Source organism: Hypanus sabinus, chromosome 4 (assembly GCF_030144855.1).
Source record: "Hypanus sabinus isolate sHypSab1 chromosome 4, sHypSab1.hap1, whole genome shotgun sequence".
NCBI classification, from domain to species: Eukaryota; Metazoa; Chordata; class Chondrichthyes; order Myliobatiformes; family Dasyatidae; genus Hypanus; species Hypanus sabinus.
In genome coordinates this window covers 143,619,798-143,642,496 of record NC_082709.1, presented here as the reverse complement: position 1 = coordinate 143,642,496, position 22,699 = coordinate 143,619,798, and the positions used below count along the sequence as shown (strand labels likewise).

At 38.8% G+C, this 22,699-nt stretch overlaps 1 protein-coding gene across 6 annotated transcripts in view; it reads left to right on the top strand.

Annotated features, from left to right (window-relative positions):
- Nucleotides 1-22,699, top strand: part of bcor (BCL6 corepressor) — a 279,875-nt gene that overhangs the window by 171,572 nt on the left and 85,604 nt on the right. Inside the window, exon 1 of one of the 6 annotated variants that reach the window (XM_059968252.1) lies at nt 7,269-7,934. The exons of the other annotated variants lie outside the window; for them this stretch is intronic. The gene's annotated coding sequence lies outside the window, so the exon portion shown is untranslated. Of the gene's footprint in view, nt 1-7,268; nt 7,935-22,699 lie in introns of those variants that run through there. 6 annotated transcript variants of the gene reach the window in all.

Genomic DNA, 22,699 nt, shown 5'->3' with positions numbered 1-22,699 from the left:
CTTTCTATCTACAGATCAGACCATCGATATCATCTTGTAGTCTGAAGTTTTCCTCCTCGCTATTGATGACTTTGCCAATTTTATTGCCCACTATGAAATATTACCATGTCTCTTACATTTAAGTTTAATCATGAATCTACTATATACAGTGGATTCCCGTTAACTGGGACACATTGGGACCAGTACATTTTGGCCCAATTAGGCAGTTGCCCCAAACAGCGATGTTTCATGGAAATAGTTAAAAGGTATAAAAAAGACAAACTAACGTGTAGCTGAGTAACAATTTATGTATTTAAACAAAATACAGAGCAAATTAGAACACTACCGATACCACTACAGTACAATAAAACTGTATTAGTTCCCAATAGTTATCAACAGAGGAATTCATCTGCTGTATTCTGTTGATTAACTGTAAATGAACAAAATCAGTGCAGACACCTTGTGCAGATAATGGACTGTCTTCATACAATGCATTGGATGACTGTATCCTCCAAATCTTCATTTTCTTTGTAACATTCAAAATGATTAACTTGTTGAAGTAGTGAAATTGTTTTCACTCGTGGCCATTTCAGCCATCTCCAAGTCTGAATGCTTGAAACCATGATGAACAAAACAGTTACGAATTTTCTTACTGCTTATTTCTTGCCAACTATCAGTGACAAAAATCACTGCTATTTGAACACAAGTGCACAAGACTGATATTGTTTAAAAACTGATTGCTCTAAACACAGTGTAGTGTGTAATGACCACATGATGTGCAACTAACGCTAGTTAGAAGGTGTTCAGCAACAAGTCTCCAGCCCCAATTAATTGGCATAGTGTCCCAAATAAATAAAGGAAATCTTGTCTATTTTCTTGATTTAGTTTTTGTTCTTTAGGAATGCTCCCAAAAAATGGTTGCCTCAGTTAAACCAATGGCCCAATTAACAGGAATCCATTGTATTACAAAAATATACAGAAAGTACTGAGCACTTAAGACCTGTGCTAGAATCTGTAGTCCTAGCATAAAACACCTGGCAACTATTATGCTTTGCTTCCTGCTATTGAGTCAATTTTGGATCCAATTTGGCACATGCTCTTGCAACCTACAGGCTTTTACTTTTTTGACCCCACCTGGAATGCCAGACAAACTGTGTGACAAATCAGAGACATTGGACAGGGTGAATAAGGTGATGATTTAAGGTGATGATTTTATTTTCAAAATATCACCAAGGGGAGTATAGAAGTGAGAAACAAGGCTTCAAAAGAGACCCCAGGATAATAGTGTAAGACAGGGAAGGGAAGCCAACATGAAAGGTTATTTGACTATATCGGAATAGCTAAGAGGGGGACCAAATAATAGAAGTCCTCTGAAATGGAAAACCGAAAAGACTTAAACCAGCAAAAATATATATATATATCAATGCTGTTCCTTCACGAAAATTCATAAAATACTTGGTAGCAGCTGGAAGACAACTCACACTCATATTGTGTTGGAAAGTTTTTTTTTAATCCATTGTGAAAGAACAGTGATAATGTTGGTATAAATGGTCAGAGATTATTTGAAATGTGATGCTGCGCAAGCTTCGAATGTGTTCTTAAAGAGAAAGCATTGAAGGCTTTAGGTCAGAGGTCAAAGATGCTGGATGAGCCATTGAATTTGTTCACGCATCTAGTAAGGTGACAACTGGGCTGGTAAAGATGACATATTCATATATTGTAAAGTGAAGATAAATTCTACTGTTTATTATTGAGGCTGATAACTCTCAATTAGCATATTTAACCTATTGTGAAATTAAACAGCTTAATGATTTAAATCAGGCCCCTCCATCTTTGGACCAGTTATAAATGTCTGTTTCAGGTCACAAGAAAATATTATTGTTAAAAATAACAGAAAAAAACTTTATGATGATGATAGTTTCCTTTTCGGAGTATGCACAACTACTGGGAGCTATTAAATATGCAGGCAAATGGCTAACATAACAGGTGTCTGTATCTTTAATAGATCTCCAGTTGAAAAAGCAAAAAAAAGTGTTGGGAGCTATTCAGAGAATGGAGCTAAATTATTTAGTAGTGTCTGTGCTTGGTGGAAAGGGGGAGAGAGAAGGGTAGAGGGTTGGTTCCTGAAAGCAGTGATACTCTATGATTCTAAAGTATAATTGACACATTTAAGAATCTAGATGTATAGAAAAGATAATACATTGCTATTTAAAATGCACATCAATCCCCACAGATTTTGTACAATATGCAGTAGAGGAAACAACGTATTATCTAATTTAATCTACTCAGGATGATGAACTTTGTAACTTGTATATGACATTGGTCTGAAATAAACTCAATTGTTAGTCATTAACTCCCCTGTATTTCTGTAGTTACTTAACCCCAATTTTGTCACAGTGCACAGTGGTGCTTCTGGTCTGCTGCAACATGAAGTTCATTGAACCTCCAACAAACTTGCAGTATTTTTCATTTGCTGTTTCTTCATTACAACAATGGCTATACCTCAGAAAGTAATTTAGTGCCTAAAAGGCAAATTAGCATATAATACAGCAATGAAAGCTGCTTCGTCAATGTCAGTCTTTTTCATTTTATCTCCCTTCTCGAGGCATTTACATTTGCTTTGAGGTTGAGTTCCATGAGTTTCTATACACCTGCCTACTATACCTAACACATTCCATTGTTAATGTAAGGAGAATGAATGGTGGATGCTGGTATAATATTTGACCATACTTGAAGGCCTAAGCTAATCTTTGCTTTTAATCCATCACCCACATTGTCCAAAAGTGAGACAGTTTGAATCTCTCCTGTTTACCTTGCAGAGTGTTTTGCCATCTGCTATTATATTTCTGAATGGTCTATGAACCCGTGAACACTACCTGCTATTTTGCTTGTTCACTTTTTTTTTATATTGTAACTGATCGTAATTTGTTATGCCTGCACTATACTGCTGCCACAAAACAACACATTTTACAACTACAATGACAATAAATCTGATTTTAATATTTTAAGTTTTGACTTTAATTGCATAACATTTTTGGATTTCATCCTAGTCATTACATTTCTTTTATATTGACATTTCAGTAATGTTGTATGTTAGTCCTTTCCAGTAGGAATAAGTATTGTGGGTGCTGTAGCTGGGAGTACTATAAGAAGAAATAAATTGTCCATTTCCTTTCTTCAGATTATGCAAAAAAGTACTCAATTGCAGTATTTTATACTAAGCGATCAATTGTGGTAATTTATTTGGTGAGCCTCAATGAATTGCATGTGTGTAAACATGTTTATTGTGTACTCTTTGAATGCTTTTGTTTTGAAGGTTGGTTAATAATTTTTGAATATTAAGTAAGTATATTATAACTTGATTAAGTGCAGACAGCGAGTGGTCTTTTCATGTTAAACCATTTTATCAAGGCTTCAATATAGGAGCATCATAACAGTGCGGAACGAGGTTCATGTTTGGAAGTTGGAGGATCTTGTTTGGACATTACAGTAATATCCAAATTTTATTTTGATTTTGTTTTAATTCAAATTTAGTTTATCTAACTGAGCAACAAATGTCAAATTCATGCAGAAGCCAGTGTCACAAATGAACGTTTATGCAACTTTGAATTGCGATGCAGAGAACGCGAATGGGTATAGATGTGCATGTGTTTATGAGAAGCCAGTGCTCCGAATGGACGGCGGCTCTTAATGGTCCGGTAGTTTATGAAGTAAATTACGCTCTTAAAAAATTGTTTTACGGTCGCAGTTTAGCCATTGCTGGACTTGATTTCTGCTTTATATTGTAATCAAATATCGGTACTTGGTCGGGTCTCGCCCTTACATCAAGCGCGTTTTGAGGTATATTTGACGTTCTTTGTTCATGTGTGCAAGTTGGAAAATAATGAAATCTTTTGAGAAAGCTGTACGTGTCCGACAAAGTGAGAACGGTTCCAGTTTTCTTTTCACGCTTAAACTGTGCGGTTTGTATGTCGATCCTTTCTTATGCCTTCCTTTGCATGTTTCCTGTGTCTGTTTCGAGGCGTTTGGTCTGGGTACGAAGCTTGAGATTGGCGCTGTACATATTACGGTGAAGCGGTCGGGTCGAGGAAGTGGCTCTAAATAGTGGGGGATGGGAGCTTTCGCCATCTTTGTCTTGTGAAATCGCTGTACTGGTTTTGTGGTGGAGCGCAACATTGTCAGCGAGACAGGTGGCGCACTTCGCGCCGGGACCGGGACCCTCGTAATCGTCAATTGGAATCAATGAAAAAGACGGATTTAATCCCCTTGAATATTTAAAAATATGAAACGTATATAAGATTACACAAATCTCACAATTTACGATGAATGTATATACTGGTCGCATTAAAAATAAATAAACACTGAATTAATTGCTTTATTTTAACTGAAAAGTAAAATATGGAACAAAGAATGTGGAAACAATCGTAATTGATAACACTTCTGTAACAACAGATAACAAATCAGCAAACTACGGTTGTTGCCTCTTAAACAGACGTTTCCTTTGGGGGAATTACAGAAATCAGCTGACGTTAGTTATAATTGTATCGGCTGCTCATTCCGAGACAAGGTCGCGGTTCCCTGAATTAGGATGTGAAACAGATTCGAGCAGATGTGTTCTCTAAAGTGAACTGCCATAACCTTACTCCTGTTTCTGCTTGGAATCGAGGCAAAACTAAAAGGATTTTGATAACACCGGTGGAAATTTTGCCACTGTAAACGTGCTTACATATTCGAGTAGGTTGGCAGCTGGAGGCTGCGAGTGATTTTAAGAGGCCAAAGTGTACACACCTCGGAGGACTCGAGAAAAGTAAAGCGCCGCGCAGTCGCAACACGCTGACACAAATTGGTGTGAAAGCACACCTCCAACTGGGGCATGATCGTTACATTAAACAATGCGGTGAACACAAACGTCCAGATCTAATCTTTTTAGTGGTAACAACCTCTCCCCTGAGGGGGAGGGGTCGTTAAACGTTACCTCACCCCCTCCCTTGCCTTGCATATTCTTGATATTAGGAATCTAATCCTTCATTTTGTGTTAGAATCGATGGCTCAAAGAGAAAGTTTGATCCTTAATGTGGTTCATTTTTAATAGGATATGGAGAATGAAAAGATTATTCGTGTGTCATTTTTAACTCGCGTATTTTAAACAAAGCCCAGTACTCAATTATCTAAAGGAAACTGGACGCTAATCTTTAAGACCTAACTCTTGCCATAACTGCGTCGTGTGTTCAAACGTTCATCCAGATTCTTTCAGAATTATTATACAATTATTATAAAATACAACGCTCCATTCTGAAACTATTCTCATTTTAAACAAGGTTCTTTTGTTGCTTCCTACTGAAATAGGAAGATGATCTTTGAGAAAGTAGTGAGAAGAGCAAACTGCGAAGAGAATTAACAATTGTGCTTCCTTGGGGTGTCGTCGAAGACGATCCTTAATATAAGCCCAATCAGCCACAGAGAGCCCTGTTTCCGCTCTGGTTCAGAGAAACACGAACTGATTCTGCGAACGCAACGCAGCCCGTGAAGCAGCTGCTGCGAACTGTTAAAACGGGGATCCGAGTGCACGAGCGCGTGTGGCTGATTATACGTGACTGAATGCAATTGCGGGGGAGTAATGTGTAATGAAGAGAATGCGAGTTAGTGTGGTTTGCAAGAGAGGTTGTTGGACTCTGTAGAAAGAGTGCGAATGTATGAAACTGCGAGAATGTGTGGAAGGAAGCTCGGGTGAATGTGTGCAAATGAGTGAGCGGTGCAAGGTTGAAAGGAGCCGCGTGGGTGACTGCGATTATCTGTGCGTTACTGGGAAAGTGAGGGAAACAGGGACGTGTATGTGCGAGAGAGGGAGAGAGAGAGACGGAGGATATGATCCATCGACGCGTGAAGGAGGAAAATACGTGTTACTCAAGGCGTAATTCGTGTGCAATTTGGGAAATGTGAGACCACGATAGAGAGGGGATAATGTTTGTAGACGAGAGAATCTTTGTTTTAGGACCATGGATGATATTTCTGGAGTAAGGTAGTGCCAGGGACCGAGCAATTATCTGTACGGCTGTGTACAGAACTGACTGGGTGAAAGAAGTGCATGTTTGAGCGACAGATTGTAAAAGAGGCCATGTACCAGCGAATCTAGGTATGACAGCTCGAGAGTGTGTGGCCGCGGGAGTACGTGGGAAGAAATGAGTATACAACTCGCTGCAAGAAGCCCTGTGGTTACGTGCCAGCGTGGATATACATGCCACATTTTTATGTAGGTGTCCCGAGTGCGTGAATGGGAGTGTCCGAGCGCTTTATGGAAGATTTCCCGCTCCCGCGCGAGTCGTGCGCAAAGCGTCCTGACCTTCTGGTCAACTTCCGAGGGATGGGCAAAAAGAAGAGTTTGCAGAAACAATCGAATCATTATGAGCATTGGCGTTGTTCTTGTACTTTTAGTCGTTCCTACCTATAACGCTTAGTTTCTATACTGAAGAAGTGTTGAAGTACATAGGTCATATGTATTTTGCACGATACTGTAAAATTTCAAGTGAAAACAATGGAGTGGCTCGTTCAGTAAAGCATACAGTTTTACTTGCACTGTGTACCCATTTACAACGATCAAACGAATGAGCACGAGTGAAGCACATCTCCGCTTCAGTCTGTAAACAATTTAAGTACAGTATGACTGAACTTCAATTAATGGAATAAAAACACAACGTCTTTTCTTAATTGGCATGATTTGCAGACAATCTCCGTTTTAAAGACAAATTAAGAATATGACTTTCAAGTTTCGATCACAACTTTATATGTACAGATGAAATACATGAACCGTACACAAGTACGTAGACATAACAGGTGATGTTAAAAATCAACATTAAATTACTTGTCAGTACAGGTGGCACTTGTATTGTTAATAGCCACCAATAAATGTAAATGGCATTTTTTAAAATTAAAGACCACCACTAACTATTTGCAAGTTTTGGAATCTATGATATTGTACGTCCAAATGTTAGTATGGTTTCTACAGTCCATAGTCAAGAAATGAATGATACGGTGGACAGAAACTTTTAACAGTATTGCCATTTATTTCTCGCGTGATTGAAGCTTGCGCTTTCATGATACAAGCGTGAGTTGTTTCGCAATGTATCCGTACATAAAATATATTATAATTAAAAGCGTTGTGTGGGGTTTGCTGGCTGTGTTGGTTTGTATTTGCGATGTTGCTGGTGCGTGAGAGCTTTTGGTATTGAGGTTACGAGCAGGAGGTTGATGTTTATGGTAATTGAAGTTAACGACTAGCCTTATGGGTAAAGAGGGTTTTTTTTTCAGTCCCGGAGCGGAGCTGCACGCTCGGGCTGGATCGGAAATTCAAAAAAAATCGACTAACACTGTGGACGCTGAACCACGTCTGCGCCAGTGATCTGCCAGAGGGCTCTTCACTTCAATACTGCCGCCCCCACCCCTCCCCCAGAAACCAGCAGCCCGAGGTTCGACAAGTTAGGGATGTGGGGCGATGGAGTGAGCGTCAACCGATAGACTGGATCGTTTGGCTGCTGTGTATCTGGTGAGAAGGCAACATGGCGCTGCGAAGAGTTCCGTGCCAGAGGATCACAGCCGATCTCCACCTGTACAGTGAACATTTACACTGAAACCTTGGCTGACTAACTGGAGCGAGCGAGCAGCCGTGGCGCTCAACGTACCGTTCAGCTGCAGTCAGAGGGGTCGGCTAAGAGCTGCGAAAAAGGCCTTTCCGTTGATGTTTTTTTCCCTCTCTTAAGAGCGGATTTTCTTTTCTCCTTTGGTGGATATCCGGACTTGTGGGGTGATAAGCGTGCTTCTCTCACATTTCATATGCGCAAATGAGAGAAGTCTTTTTTGGCTATTAGAAAATATAAAGGCACGTGGATGCAGCAAAAAATAACAGGAGGTCGGCTTCGGAGTACTGGTCTGGTTATATTACGTGGAGAGATTGTAACCAGGTAAGAAGGGATTATGTGAACGGAGTAGATACGGACGGGGTTTTTCTAATCGCTAAAATCGCTGCGGGACCGCGCCGATGACTGTCGGAAAGCGGAGACTGGGCGAAAACATTTTTTTCCAAATTGTTCAGTCTTCAATTAGTTTCTCAGTTTCAGTAAAGTAGATTTCCTAATTAAAACACGCCTGCTTTTGATACGTTAACTTGAATACGCATATCTAGTGAATATTCAGGATAAGTTTCAAGACTCGGATTAGCAAAGCGCGATCATTGTGGGTCTGTTCTCAACTTCAGGATTCCGTTCGCAATCTAATCCATTCGGCTCCACCAAAGACATTGAGCGGCCTATTATAACCAGCCGTTAAGATTTGTAAACCTGCAAACATAATTTTTAAATCTTTTTTTAAAATGCAAAGGCTCATTGTAAAACACTCGCCATTGTCCGTAGAAGAACTCGAGCTTTTGCAAATACTGTTTCGCTCTGCATCTGTTGTACAAAGGAACACGGATGTCTTCCACCACTAAGGATGTTCGTGCAAAGCCCAACCGTGCAAAACGACCCCCTCCCCCAACACAACGATGGCTATGATAAACCTGAATTCCGCTCGAGTGGTAAACCAAATGCTTTTAAAACGCATCTTTTTTTATCTTTATTCCATAATTAACACGGGTAAACAAAAATAACGGAAACGGTAATTCTGTACTTCACTAGTAGAAAATTAAGTTTTTTTTAAAGGGGCGGTGGCATCATTTAAAATAGAGAAGCTGCTCCATATTTATGCATATTTTGCCAATAAGCTGCAGCTTACGTTACTGGACTACGGAAAAGAGATGAGAGCCAGTGAAGGATCTTATGGTGCACAGTAATGATTTATGTTGATCAAGCAGGTTATTGCGAAAACACCTTTAACGTTATCAAGTGTGTGTGTTGTAGAATATTAATGCATAAACAGTACATCGTTTTCTTTTCTGCGTGTTTATTGTCATTTGAACAGTCTGGAAGAAATGTTAGAGCGAGATCTAGTGTTGAAGGTGCTGTTGCTAGCTGGTTACCTGGAAGGTGACATGTACCCGTGTGGTAACTGCCAGTTCTGCCTGATTGAAGGGTTTGGCCGTATTGTACGTCTCTGTCTAAATGATCGATCGGTCTAGACAACAGTGGTCGGCTCCCTGCAAGCTCGGGGATAATCGCAGGGGAAAAAAAAAGATGAGGGGAAGTAAACCGGACTCCGAGATGCGTCTTGTTTTTCAAACATACCGCAGACCTCTGAGCGAAGTGATCAGGGATTGAAAGTTTCGTTGAGAATGTCATGCTGTGGGTGTAGTGAGTATGCGTTTGCGCATATTTATGTATATTCACACTCTCTCGTTTATCACCAGATTATCACCATGATATGTACTTGAATTTTAAGTGTACGAACACGTGCATTTCTCAGAATACTTTTATACAATTGCTGAATGTCTAATAGGGTTTTTTTTACATCATTCAGCCTTTTCTTGAACTTTTTGTATTGCTGAAATGAATAAAGCCAACGAAAGAAGTGTTGATTGAGGTAGAAGTGCCGACAGTACTGCCTTTTGTCTGCTCGCTGACTTTTGTGAAGAAGGTTTGTGTATTTGCATGATTGGAATATTTTTTTGTAAAAGGACGAACTTATTATTACTCTACAAGCCCATTAAGCCTACTCTACCTGTTTAAATCCGGAAATTAATCATAAATGTTTATTTATAAATGTTAGAACTTCCAGTATTTTCGACTAAATGGTTTTGTAAATTTTATTTAACACTGAGGTCATAAAACTTTTCTTGTTAGTCTATATGGGCGCCCTGGTCAGCAGCAATTAAGTAGAGTCCCACCACGCTGTTAGACGTAAAGTGGAAACACCTCAGTGCTACCGATCTCCATTCAAAAGGATTTCCGCCTCCATTTAACTCTCGTTGCCTAAATCTCACCTGAACTTTTGTTTCCATTATTAGCAGGTTTCCTTAGCTAAATACTTGTAGGCATTTTTTTTGGAATTTGATGTTTGGTTAGGACTTTTATCACGTAGTAATCGCTATGATTTTAGTTATACTTTTGACAAAACCATATGAATATTTTTGAAGTAATGTGCAACCAGGATCCACCCAAGTTGCATTCTGTGCCGAACAATTTGATCCTCGAGTAAATTCCAATGGCGTCAGCTATGTTTCAAATCGGCAACATCATTAGCTATTTTAAAATAGACAACTTGCATAGAAACATTATTTACGCGCACTGTTGATGCATGTTGAATATATTATGACAACGTATAACACCAACTGGCCAGAGACCCCAATCGGAACTGAGTAGAAAATGGGCATTTGTGAAGGTTGGAATTAAAAGGTGTATCGTCACGGAGAGCAACCAGAAAGTAGTCTGGTAAAAAAAAGGCCCTTTTGGACATAAATGGGTAAATTCTTGAGTAAAACCATTTGCTTCTACAATTCAACCAGAACAATGTCATCAGTTTAATCCCATACAATGTGCATCACTCTAATCAATGATAGAAACCTGAAATATCTGTTTGTTCACTGAATGTGATACAGCATAATTACTGGGAAACATTTGTTCTTGAATTTAATTATTCCATTCTCACGTCAACAAACGTAAACCTGCTTATGAGAAAAGTCAACAAACTGAGTTACCATTGAGCATGGCCAATGCTTTTAGTCAGTCGGCTGGAAATCACGAAAAAAACACTCTGGAGAAGTTGGCGTCCTTAGGTTATAGAGTTACGCTACATTTGTGTGTTTTTCAATTTGCACATCTATGCCCATGTTCTCTTTAAAATTATTCAGTTTAGGGCCGGGGTTCACGGACCCCCTCGGTTAATGGTAGGGGTCCATGACCTAAAAATGGTTGGAAACCCCGGGATTAGGGCAATGTCCACGGTGTCGTAATTCAAGCTATCTTTGCGTAAAGTAGGGCGTGAGAAAATACGTACTATCAAAATATCTTTGGCTGGATGTTTACTTTGTAATAGCGCCCCTGAAAAAAGTGATTCGGTTCACCATTCAGAGCTACAAGAGAACTCTTGCAGTTGTTATTGCATAGCGACGGCAAAAATATAACAAACACAAATAAATGCTAATGAGGCTCTGGTATCAAAATTTAAATTGGACTTAAAAAAATTGCGATCGTTTTCAGCCATTGTTATCTATTTTGCATATTTACACAAAGCGGATGTGTGATGTAGTTTGGGCTTTTTGTGATGTAGTTTGGGCTTTCTATTAAACACTTGAACATCTTGTTGTACAGTTGATTCCTGTTTATTGGGACACGTGGGGTGTAGTGCATTTGGCCCATTTAGCGGCTGCCCTAATTTGCTGAAGTTTCATAGAAATCGTTTAAAAAAGGATGAGGAAAGGCAAACAACGGAGGAAATGAGCCAGTGTACACTGTCGTCTTTTCATTGAATGTAAATTAACAAAATCAATGCAGATACCTAGTGTAGATAATGTACTACTTTCATACAATGCTTTTCATGATTGCATCCTCCAAGTCTTAATTTTCATTGTAACATTCAAGATGATTGTCAATACCTTCAAATTCTTCATAATTCATAACTTGTTGAAGTATGAACTCGATTAATTTTCACTTTTGGCCATTTCTGACATCTCCAAACCTGAACGATTGAAACTGCAGGAGCATAACAGTTCTGAGTTCTCACTGCTTTTTGAACACAAACACAAGCAACTGATGTTGTTTAAAAACTTATTTGTAAGCATTATTTAGTGTCTAACAGCTACACAAGTGCATGTGACTGACAGTAGTTAAAAACTGTTGGACATTTAAGTGGCATAGTGTCTCAAATAAATGAAGGGAATCCCAACTCTTTTCTCAATTAATTTTTGTTCTTTTAAGAATTGGCCAAAATAAACTGCTGCCTTCATTAACCCATGGACCAATTTGCCAGAATCACCTGTATAAACTTTGTGCTGTCAATTTTAGGTTAATGTTTCTAATTCAAGGTGAGATCAGAACCCTAATGCCTTTGATGTTCCAGTACTTGAGCAGATATAGAAGTACATTGATAGACATCTATTGTGGTCAATTCAAAATGAGAATTACAGTTGAAATCTAGAACAAATATGCATAGTTAGATTCAGAAAGGGAAACAATGCATCTTTTTGTTGTGTTTAAAACATTAATGAGAAAGTATTACTGTAAACATATGTTGCATAGATTACTGAATCTGTTTTATCACACAAGGTCCACAGACAGGCATAGTCAGTGATGAAGTTCTGCGTAATGAATGGGTTAACATGGTACATGTAAGAGAATTGTCACTTACTGAAATACTGGAGATTTACAAGGGTCAGTTCTTAGTCTAATTTTAACTTGGCAAATGCAGCACAATGAGGATTTATTGCATTTAATTAATAGTAACTGGAGGAATGAAAATGAATGTTTAACACTAAGTTCTGTTCACTTAAAGTAAATGATGTTCCTCTACTTGATACAGTCAGACATTATGTACTGAAATTTAACTCTGTTCAGAGAATAGAAACAATCTATTGCCTTTTTTAAAGCTTCCGTGGTCAGTTTCATAACACATTGTTCAGTGTTTGAGATTTTAATCTTAGACATTGAATTTTAAAGCAAATTAAGATGAGTTGAGTAGTAAATTAATTTTTCCTCTGATTTTTTTAAACTGTAATGTTTTAGCCATGTTGTGTTCTATTCATGAATCGAACTTGGTGCTTAAACTCAATTGAATCCAAAGTGTATAATCACTTTTTCCTTATTCATCTAATATAAGCAGTATTTATCAATTATACTATTATATGATGTAACTTCACTTCAAATACTATTGGCTAATATCCATGGCATAAGGGTTTGTGTAAAGTACTATTAATCAGAACAGTTGTCAGGAATACTTAATGTGGAACAGCTGATGTGATAACACACAATGGTTGGATGTAACTGATACAATAGACTGCTAGCTGAATTTGGTGCCAAATAAAAATTAGACTATATAAAATAGATTCTGTAGTTTCAACTTGAAGTCCATAGTTATTTTTCTAGTTTTCTTTGTGTACTTTTAAGAGCTAACAGAAAATGCTGGAAATACTTAGTGGATCAGGCAGCATCTGTAGAAGGAGAGAGTTAATGTTTCAAGTCAAAAGGTCAGAGACCTGTAATGCTAGTTTAATTTCTCTTTCTGCAAACCCTGCTTGACTGAGTATCTGTAGCCTTTTTTTGTTTTAAACAAGATTTTTTTATAGCTGCAATAATTTTTCTTGATTTTTACTCTTATAATTTAATTGCATTGAATTGTGAATCTTATTGATGCTTACTGAGTTGCCCCTTAACACTTGGTGGTCTATCAAATTTTTAAGAAGTTTAGCCCCTACAAATGTTCTTTCTTATGTATTTTAACATGAACAAGTATTTCAAATCAGGTTTAACAAATAAGGTGATGTACAATGGGTGTCTTGATCTACAGTGAGCTTTACTTTGTTATTTTACATGCAGTAGCCTTTCTTATGTGTGAAGGTTCCTACCTTTGAAGCAAACTGGGATGCTGGACAGAAGCTTCCTGACTATGCTTTGACAATAAAAGAATGTAAAGACTTATTGGTCTGGATGTTCTGTCTTGTCCATTTGTAGCTGTCTTTGCATTGTTCTTTATAAACTGCATTGTTGGTAATTACGGAGCAGGTTTTAGAACATCTCTCAAGTGAGCATTAAGACTGAAATAATTGTATGTACTTTTTGGATGCTCTGAATGAAATGCAAAAGAATACACTGTCTATATCAGTTGATGCACTCTCGGTGGTGCTAGTAGCTCGTATCCAACTGGCACAGTACTGCAACATTCGGGATGGTTAGAAGTGGAGAAATCTTATTGCAATCACTTAAAACAGTAAAATGTAAAAACAACATAAAATAAAGGCTATGTGGCAAGTTGTGACAATGTTTCAAGCTGTGCATTTTTTAAAACAAGTTTTAATTATGAATCCAGCCCCATAATATGTACACATTTGAAACAGGAAAAGGCCTCCAATAAGTCTGCTTTACCACTTAATAAGATCAGGAGTGATATTGTAGTAACTACATCTCAACAGTCCATCTACTCATGGTATATTTTTACCCCAATGCGTATCAAGAATCTACTGTATCCATGCCTGTCTTAAAAGTGTGAGAATTCTGTTCTCACCACCCTTTGAGGAAGTAGTTTCCAAAAGATTCTGGACTCTCTGACAGAGAAAAATAAATCGCATAATCTCCATCTTGAATGACAGTTAACAGAGTTGGTGGCACAGCAAGCAGAATTGGTACTGCCTTTGTGGAGTTATAGCATTTTCCCCATTAACATGTTGGTTTCCTACGGATGTTCATGTTTCCTTCCACATCCTAATGCTGTATCAGCTGGTAAATCAACTTAAAACTGTAAATTTCTTTTAGCATTTGGGGAAGTGGTAGAATTTTGTATGTATGTGGAGGAGGGTGTTGGTTAATGCAAATTTAGGGAGAATTAAATTGGAGCAGTGTATGATTGGTATAAGTGGGTGTTTGATGGTCAGTGGGCTGGAAGTCCTGTTTCTGTGACTTAGATGGGTGTTATCTTATGTTTAAACCCTGACTCCTAGCACAAAATTATTCCATAAGAGGAAACATCCTCTCCACTTTCGCACTTCATGATATAATACAGTTCAAGCAAGACTTGTCTCTTAAATTACTGCAAAAACAAGACTAGCACGCTCTACCATTCCACTAGATAGGATATATAAGTATTTGAATAGACCTGAATAAGGATAGTCAACATTGTTTTGTGCATGGTAGGTTGTGTCTAAGCAATCTTACTGAGGATACCAGAACATTGATAAAGGAAATACACTGGATTTTGCCTAAACAGACTTTAGCAAGGCCTTTGAAAAAGTCTTGCGTAGGATACTGGTCCACAAGTTCATTTGCTGGGTATTCAGGATGAAGTGGTAAATTGGATTCAGCATTGGTTTAGTGGGAGAAGCCAGTAGATGGTTGTCTCAGTGACAGGAAGCCTGTGACTAATAGAGTGCCACAGGGATTGGTGCTGGGTTTGTTGTTGTTTGTCATCTACATTAATTATTTGGATGATAATGTGGCAAACTGGATCAGCAAATTTGCAGATGGTACCAATACTGGAGTATAATGGACAGTGAGGAAGGATATCAGACCTTGCAGCAGAATCTGGACCAGCTGGAAAAATAAGCTGAGAAATGGCAGATGGAATTTAATACAGACAAGTGTAAGGTGCTGCATTTTGGGAAGACAAACTAGGGTGGGATTTGCACAGTGAATGGTAGAGCACTAAGAAGCCTGATAGAACAGAGGGATCAGGGAATACAGATCCATAATTACTTGAAAGTTGTGTCACAGGCAGATCGGGTCATAAAGAGAACTTTTAGTACATTGGGCTTTATAAATAAAAATATTGAATACAGGAGTTGGGATGTTCTGTTGAAGTTGTACAAGACATTGATTAGGCCAATTCTAGAGTATTGTGCAATTATGGTCACCTACCAACAATAAAGGTATCAATAAGATTGAAGATGTAGCAGATTAGGACTTTATTCCCTGGAGCATGAGAGGAGATTTGACAGAGGTATACACAATTATGATGGGTGTAGATAGGCAAGCAGGCTTTTTCCACTGAGGAAGGGTGAGACTAGAACTGGAAGTCAGAAGTTAAGGATGAAAGTTGAAATATTTAAGGGAACTTGAGGAGGAACTTCCTCATTCAGAGGGTGTTGTGAGTGTGGAATGATCAGCTAGCAGAAGTGGTGGATGTGGATTTGATTACAACATTTAAGAGAAGTTTGGATATGTGCATGTATGGGAGTGGCATGGAAGGCTATGGTCCAGTTGCAGATTGATGGAGCTAGGTACAGTAACAGTTTGGCACGGACTAGATAGGCAGAAGGGGCTGTTTTCTTTTTGGCTGTAGTGCTTTATGACCCTGTGAGTCTACCTTGCGTCATATGGCAAACTGTTCATTCAAGATGCTGATTTAGTACATGTTCTTTGAAGTACTTCCAGCCTTCTTACTTCCGTCTTTTAATAAGAAGACCAATACTGTACACTATTCTAGATGTCTTCTCAATCCCCCAAAATCATAATCTCCATCCTTTTACATTCAATAAAAAAATTACTAGATATCCTAATTACTTGCTGACTTGCACATTTGCCCTTTGGAGTTGTATGGCACTTTTTGTGGATTCTGCAACCTGTCAACAGCAGATGATTGTGAATTTAATTATTGTAATCCTTATTATTCCTCTAGAAGATGTACATTTAATTAAATATTGTTCTATTTATAGAAACATTGGATATGAATTAAAATGTTTCAGGCTAATACTTGCCTTGCAATCTTGACTGTAGCAAATTATGGGAAGTTTAAAATGCAGGTGGTTGTTCTCAGATGTTAACTTTGGGACAGATATTTGCACAACAGTACTTTCTCATGTATGGGCACGTGTTGCCAGCAGATACAAAATTGTTCAATTGTAGTCTTGTTGAATTTGAAAGCAGATTAAATTTATTGGAGGCCTCAAGACACAAAGGCAACAGAGAATCTGAATATAGATCCACGTTGTCCTGATTTGTTTCATTTACTTTTTAGTGCTAAATAGACTAATTGCAAATATTAGTGATGCACATCCACTGAATTTAACATCAATTGCAAAATACATTATTGAAGTTTCATGTGTATCCACTTAATTTATGGTCATGTGGCATAGGTTATGATATTTTTTCAAATGAAAGCAATTTCTTCACTTTTAAATGTGATATAAATTTTCCTATTCTTCATTGCGAACATGTTATTATTCGAAAATTTCTGATTCTGGATCATGGCTTAATTAACTTGGACTTGTCCAATAGATATGCCAGATTAATAGTTTCTGATTCTAGTTTGAGAAGATATGTGGAAATGTGAAATGCAATTTCTTTCCTTCCTGGTTATTATATTAAAAAGATGAAATTCCCTCTCTCACTGTTCCCCCTCTAGAATCTCTGCTGCCCACAGACTCTTCCACAATGTATTCACCCAGACTTGCCTTATCTTATAGACAGTCATCCTTCCCCTCCCCCCCCCCCACGTTTTTTTAAAATTCTGGTGTCTTTCCCTCTTCCTTTCCAGTCCTAAAGAAGGGTCTCAGTGTGAAAAGCGGAGATTTTTTTCATTTCCATCGATGCTACCTGGCCTGTTGTTGTGTTCCTCCAGCATTTTGTGTTTGTTGCTGTGGATTTCCAGCATCTGTAGAATCTCTTGTGTTTATGATAAACATCACTGCCTGGAAAGGCTTTTGTGAGCATACTAATTCCTTACTACGCTCAAAATGCTCTAGTTGATTACGTAGGGTTCAAATTTTCTTCCACCTTGGATATTGATGCAGCTGAGTTCTGCGAAAATAACGCACATTTTGACCATTTGCTGAAATTATTCATTCTATTCAGGAGAGTGGAATGGCTAAGCTCTTTGCGCAACTTCTTTAAATTTTTACGATTACACATCCAGAATCTGTTCTCACTTTTGCATGGAACGTCTGCGTTGCCTTCGAATCAGCAGCACATCGCCTATGTGGCCTCTTACGGGGCCTTCTGAATGCATGGAGCCATTTAATCATGAGACTGTATGATTATATATTTACTTGCGCCGGCTTTGCATGTTGCCTCTTTATATCGGCGGGCAAGCGCGGTAAATGCACCAGACACCAATTTCACAATCAACACATCCTGTTAAAAGATCGAGCATCCCTCCCAACTGTGTTTACAATAAACTAAAAGGTTATTACGCCCAAAGAAAGCGCATGGAATGAGGCAGGCAGTAAGTGGGCGAGATCAGATTTCAGGCTCGGCTCCCAGAGGAGAAGTCAGGGTTTGATTGAAGCGCACTCCGCTCCTGCCTCCCCTGGGAGACCAGCCCTGAAACCTGAGATCGCGAGCCGTTTAAAAAAAACCTTTGTGAAAAAGGGACGAGAAGGCACGGATCGCTGAGCTCTTTGGAGGATACTGGCTGCCTGTGCCTCCGCTGTGAATATCGAGTTGTTCTTGCGGTGATTGACTGAGATAGCACATTTTAGGAACCACATAATACCGTTATCGTTTATGAAACGTGCCATGTTATTCTTTGACATATATACTCGACGTTCGTGTGTGGTTGTGTGTGTGTGCGCGCGCAGCGGCTTAACTTTATCGGATAGATAGAATTAAGTCCAGACGGCGAACTCGCTAACGGTATCCTTAATTTTTGAGTAGCATGAGACAATTGTATTACCTATCACAAATATAAATATGTTAGTTTTTTAAAGTTACAGCTATTTGAGTGCAATACCCAGTATCCACGCGTACGGTGATCACTAGTTTGGTAATACATTGGGTTGAGATGATTGAGCCCATATAAACCCTGATTATTGCAATGCACCTTTTTGTTAAAATGCAATTCAAATTATTTACACAAAGCACTCAAAACGTGCAGGGAATAAATTATTTATTTGCTCTTTGAACACCAATTGGAACACCAATCGTGAAAAAAATAGCAGGAACGTAAAACAGACACTGTGACAACTGAGGATTTTCTTGTTGCCTAACGACACATTTTAAACAGATGTGTTATGAAAAGTGGAAGATTAAAATGAGTTCACAAAGGAGGACGTGTGAATCACGTGAGGCCGAATGAACATTTTCAGTTTTAATTACACAGGTGTTACAGGCGCCAGAAGACGGGTAAAATGAGCGCGTAGTTTATTGGTCGTCCGCAAGTAGATTTGTAACACTGATTTGAAATAATTAGGATGCTCTTGTAAAAGAAGAGGCCCTTGGTGACGCAGTCTCAATGCATTGGATGTAGTAGATTTCTGAAGCCAGTTCGGGCACATTCTTACATATACCATCATCACGCTCGGCCTAGATGTGAACGAGTTCGTGTTTTGTGATTTGCAGCCAGGCGGAGAAGATTAGGAACCAGATTTTAAATGTCTCGCACCAAGCCCTTAAATGGATGGCTATATTTAAAATAAAAGTAACCCTACACAACCGAGAATAAATTTCTAACAACGGAATTATACTTATGCCAGTACTCCTTTGGTTTAATATTCATGCCCAAGAGATATTCTATCATTGGTGTGGACGGTGTTCTACATTTTGACGGCAAGCTCATGTGGTATAAGTTAGAGAATAAACGCAGTTTGCTTTTCCCCCTTCTGTTGAACAAGCTACACATTGTAATATGAAAGGAATGGATGCCTAGCGCATTCTGAAAAGTGGTGCCGTAGGTTTACTAATGTACTGAAGACAACACTACAACTTCAGAGTTGTCGCTAACAAAGATACCATCATGTCCATTGAAAGAAATTCCCTGTAATTTGATGTGATTAATCGTTCAGTTGGGTTTGATTGAAAAATACTGCGAGGAAATACGGGCCATGTTCATTCAAAGTCTTGTGTCTGTGCTTGAAATCAGCTTGTTTTTTCGCAAATTATACTTTTCTATATATAGGGTTGATTTCATGATTAGAGAAAGCAGCTGCCACTAGATTCTAAAGCAATAAGAACAATGATGTTGTTGTTGGGCGGATTCGTGGTCTTCATCTGGGGGAATGTGTAGTCTGGTTTTTACAGCGGTGATCCAGAGAGAGAGAGAGACGAGTGGAAATAATTTGACATCTGTTCCAGGAGACGGCCTTCAATGCCAGCTCCCGCTGGTCTTTTTTTTCAAAAAAGGTAACGGCTCCGTTGCCAGTGTGATAATCGGTGGTAGCGTTTAAAAAAAGCCCTGATTTTTTTTTATTTATAAAATTACGTGAGTACGTGGAGTTGCTGATTAACCCTTTAAGATTATCCGTCTCTCCAAAAACGCCTCCCATCTGCTGACCTGAAATTCTCACTACATTTACCTTGTTACTAAAAAAGGTCGAAATATATCAGTTTTAGTCTCTACAATGCAGTTACCGTGTCTTGGTTTGGACAACCAAAAAAATAAAGAAATATTCCCAAGAGAAAGCGAAAGACAATGGATAACGCTCATGTTGACAATCTAAGGCAGACATATTAATTCACTGCACTCACCAGTGGGAAGATTAGAACAAAAAGTTACCTTCATGTTATTTTCTTAAACCCATTATTATGTAAAGATAAACTGGAAATAATATGAACTGCGCATCAAACGCCTCCACTGTGCCCATCTGAACGTGACGTGTTGTGATGTGTGAGCATACTAGCGCGTAGTCTTCTCGGTCCCAGTTATTAAATAAGAAGGTAAACTCTAGTCTGAACTGTCAAAACCTAAAGTAAACACGAAGTCGTTAACCTGCCAGTATTAATTCTAAGTGTAGTTTTGACAGTAGGTGTATTAAAAAAAGAATCACATGAGTCTACAGATGCTGGATCTGGAGCAACAAACAAGAAGCTTGAGAAACTTAGCATCTGTGGAGGGAAATGGACAGCGCTCGAAACCCTTCATCTGGACTGAAACGTCAACTCGAAATATCTGCCCATTTCCCTCCACAAATGTTGCCTGACTCGCTGAGTTCCTCCAGCTTGTTTTTCTTTGCTATTAAAAATATGGTCACATTACAGTAAAACAATTTTTGTTAAACTGAGTGTAATTTATTTATAGACGGTTCTCTTCTCAAGCGAAAAAAGATTGAAAGTGCTCTAATTGAATTTATAACATTCAGAAGAAGTTCATTAGAGTAGGCCCAGAAATATTCCCACTTCTTGCAAAAGTCCAGCATATAGAACAGAACTTTATTATCATTGCTCAAACCAACGAAATTGCGGTATATGCAAGCTAGCCTAATAATTCAGGAGGTTGGTGAGAATGTAGCACTCGCTACCACCTGAAGGGATTAAGGGGAATGGTATTGATACAGTTAAGGGAAACTGGTACGGAGCATGGCAGAAAGCAGTAGAATTTTAGCAGGGTAAGATGACTTGCATAGAGTATGGTTAGGTTGGTTTGGAGCATGAACATCGGCATATAGACCACTTGAACGCAATGGCTTGACTTTATGGTATGTTGTGTTAATAGTTGTATTATTGGCTCTAGTCAGTCAGAACCAAGTTTATGCTGCTTGTTTGAGGCTACAGATCTGTTGGCCAGGAAGCTGATTTTCACTCATTAACGATTGAAAGTTTCAAAAACGTCTGCGAGCTTTAGCACACCTCTGATCACTTTTATACCGGATTTACACTGCAATGTTACTAAAGTGCTGGTGTCAAGTCGCAGAATTACTTTTCTTCCAAAGGATTTCAAAGGCCTCTCTTCAGACTCGATTAAAGTGGTGAAACAGATCTTAGGTTTCAAATATCTATTTAACTCTCGCAACGTAACACAATTTTCAATGTTTTAAACAGAGAAACGCAAAATGGACTCAGAACACCCGGGCGGCCCCAGACTGCTTTTATGTTTTAAAAAATCTCGCATTGGGACTTGTGTAGTCCACAACTTCCCGAGTTAAGTAAAATTGAATAAAGAGGCCATTCAACCCACCGTCGGTTGAGTGAAACAACGCCAAAACTTCGAGCTGTTAGGGGAGTTAATTGATTAAATCAATATCCTGGTGGTAATCTTGAAATAACCAAAATACAAACTGTTAACATCTGACATCTCTGGAGAGACGTAAAGGGTTGGTTGATGCCACCCGTTAGTTAAGAGAGACAGAATACGGAAAAATAAAGTACTGCAGATGCTGGAATTCTCAGTAGAACAGAAACCAGTGGAAGCATAGACATCAAAATGGTTAACGCTTCAAACTATGACCTTTCATTGGGACATTGACCTGAAATGTTAACTCTCTACCCCCTCTCCACAGATGGTGCCCGAGCTGCTGTAGATTAACAGCATTTTCTAATTTTTTGTCGGAATAAGGATCTGTGTTTGTCTCGATAAGGAGACTGGGGGAGGGGAGTTGGTTAATTAAGAACCGAAGTATAGGGTAATCATTTTATACGCATTTTAGCTGTTCCAGCATTTGCTGAAAACGGCTCATTTTATTATCGAGATGGCAGGGGCGAATTTATTACCTTCAATCGGTACAGTTTTATATATCTGCACGATCTGGATGTCAAATTGATGTCTGGTAGCTTTGAAACTATTTGTCAAGCGGGCGGGGCTGTGTTTTGAGTCACTTGGTAAATTTGTTAGGATCTTGTTGTATTGCTTCAGGTCAGTCTAACTAAAAGACGACGTCTTTTTTAGTTCCATTACAATTTCCGCTGACCAATTTCTGCCAACTTCGAGTCGCTGCTAACCCGAATCGGAAGTCTGTCGATCCACTAACTTTAACCAGAGTGCATTTTCTGTCCATACGACTGTTATTTCTCCCAGTTGAGCAGGAAAGCTGAGCTGCTGATTCCGCCAATGCTGTGGGAAAAGGAGAATTGACTGCCAATTTCGGCTAAAGCTAGTGGGAAGCATTCATAGGAATTCTGTAAGAGTCACTTTGAGGTTTACTGGACCGGGAGATAAATAAAAACCAAGCTAGGTTTACAGCTCTTGCAGTAACACGGTTCTGGTGACTCCAGTTCATCCCTTTAAAGTTCGTCTCAACGAAGTCCGAAATCTGGTTGATGTCCAGTTGACATCAAGCATTTCATATTCAGTATTCTCCCGGAACAATCAGCTTATTTTGTTCACCGCGTGTTAATATTTTCTTCTTGATTAGCTGAAAGAAAATAAGGGCTGTTTAAAAATTTTTTAAAAGGAATATCGCTGGATACTTCTGGTGGAGTTCTGCAGACTACTCTCTGGTCCC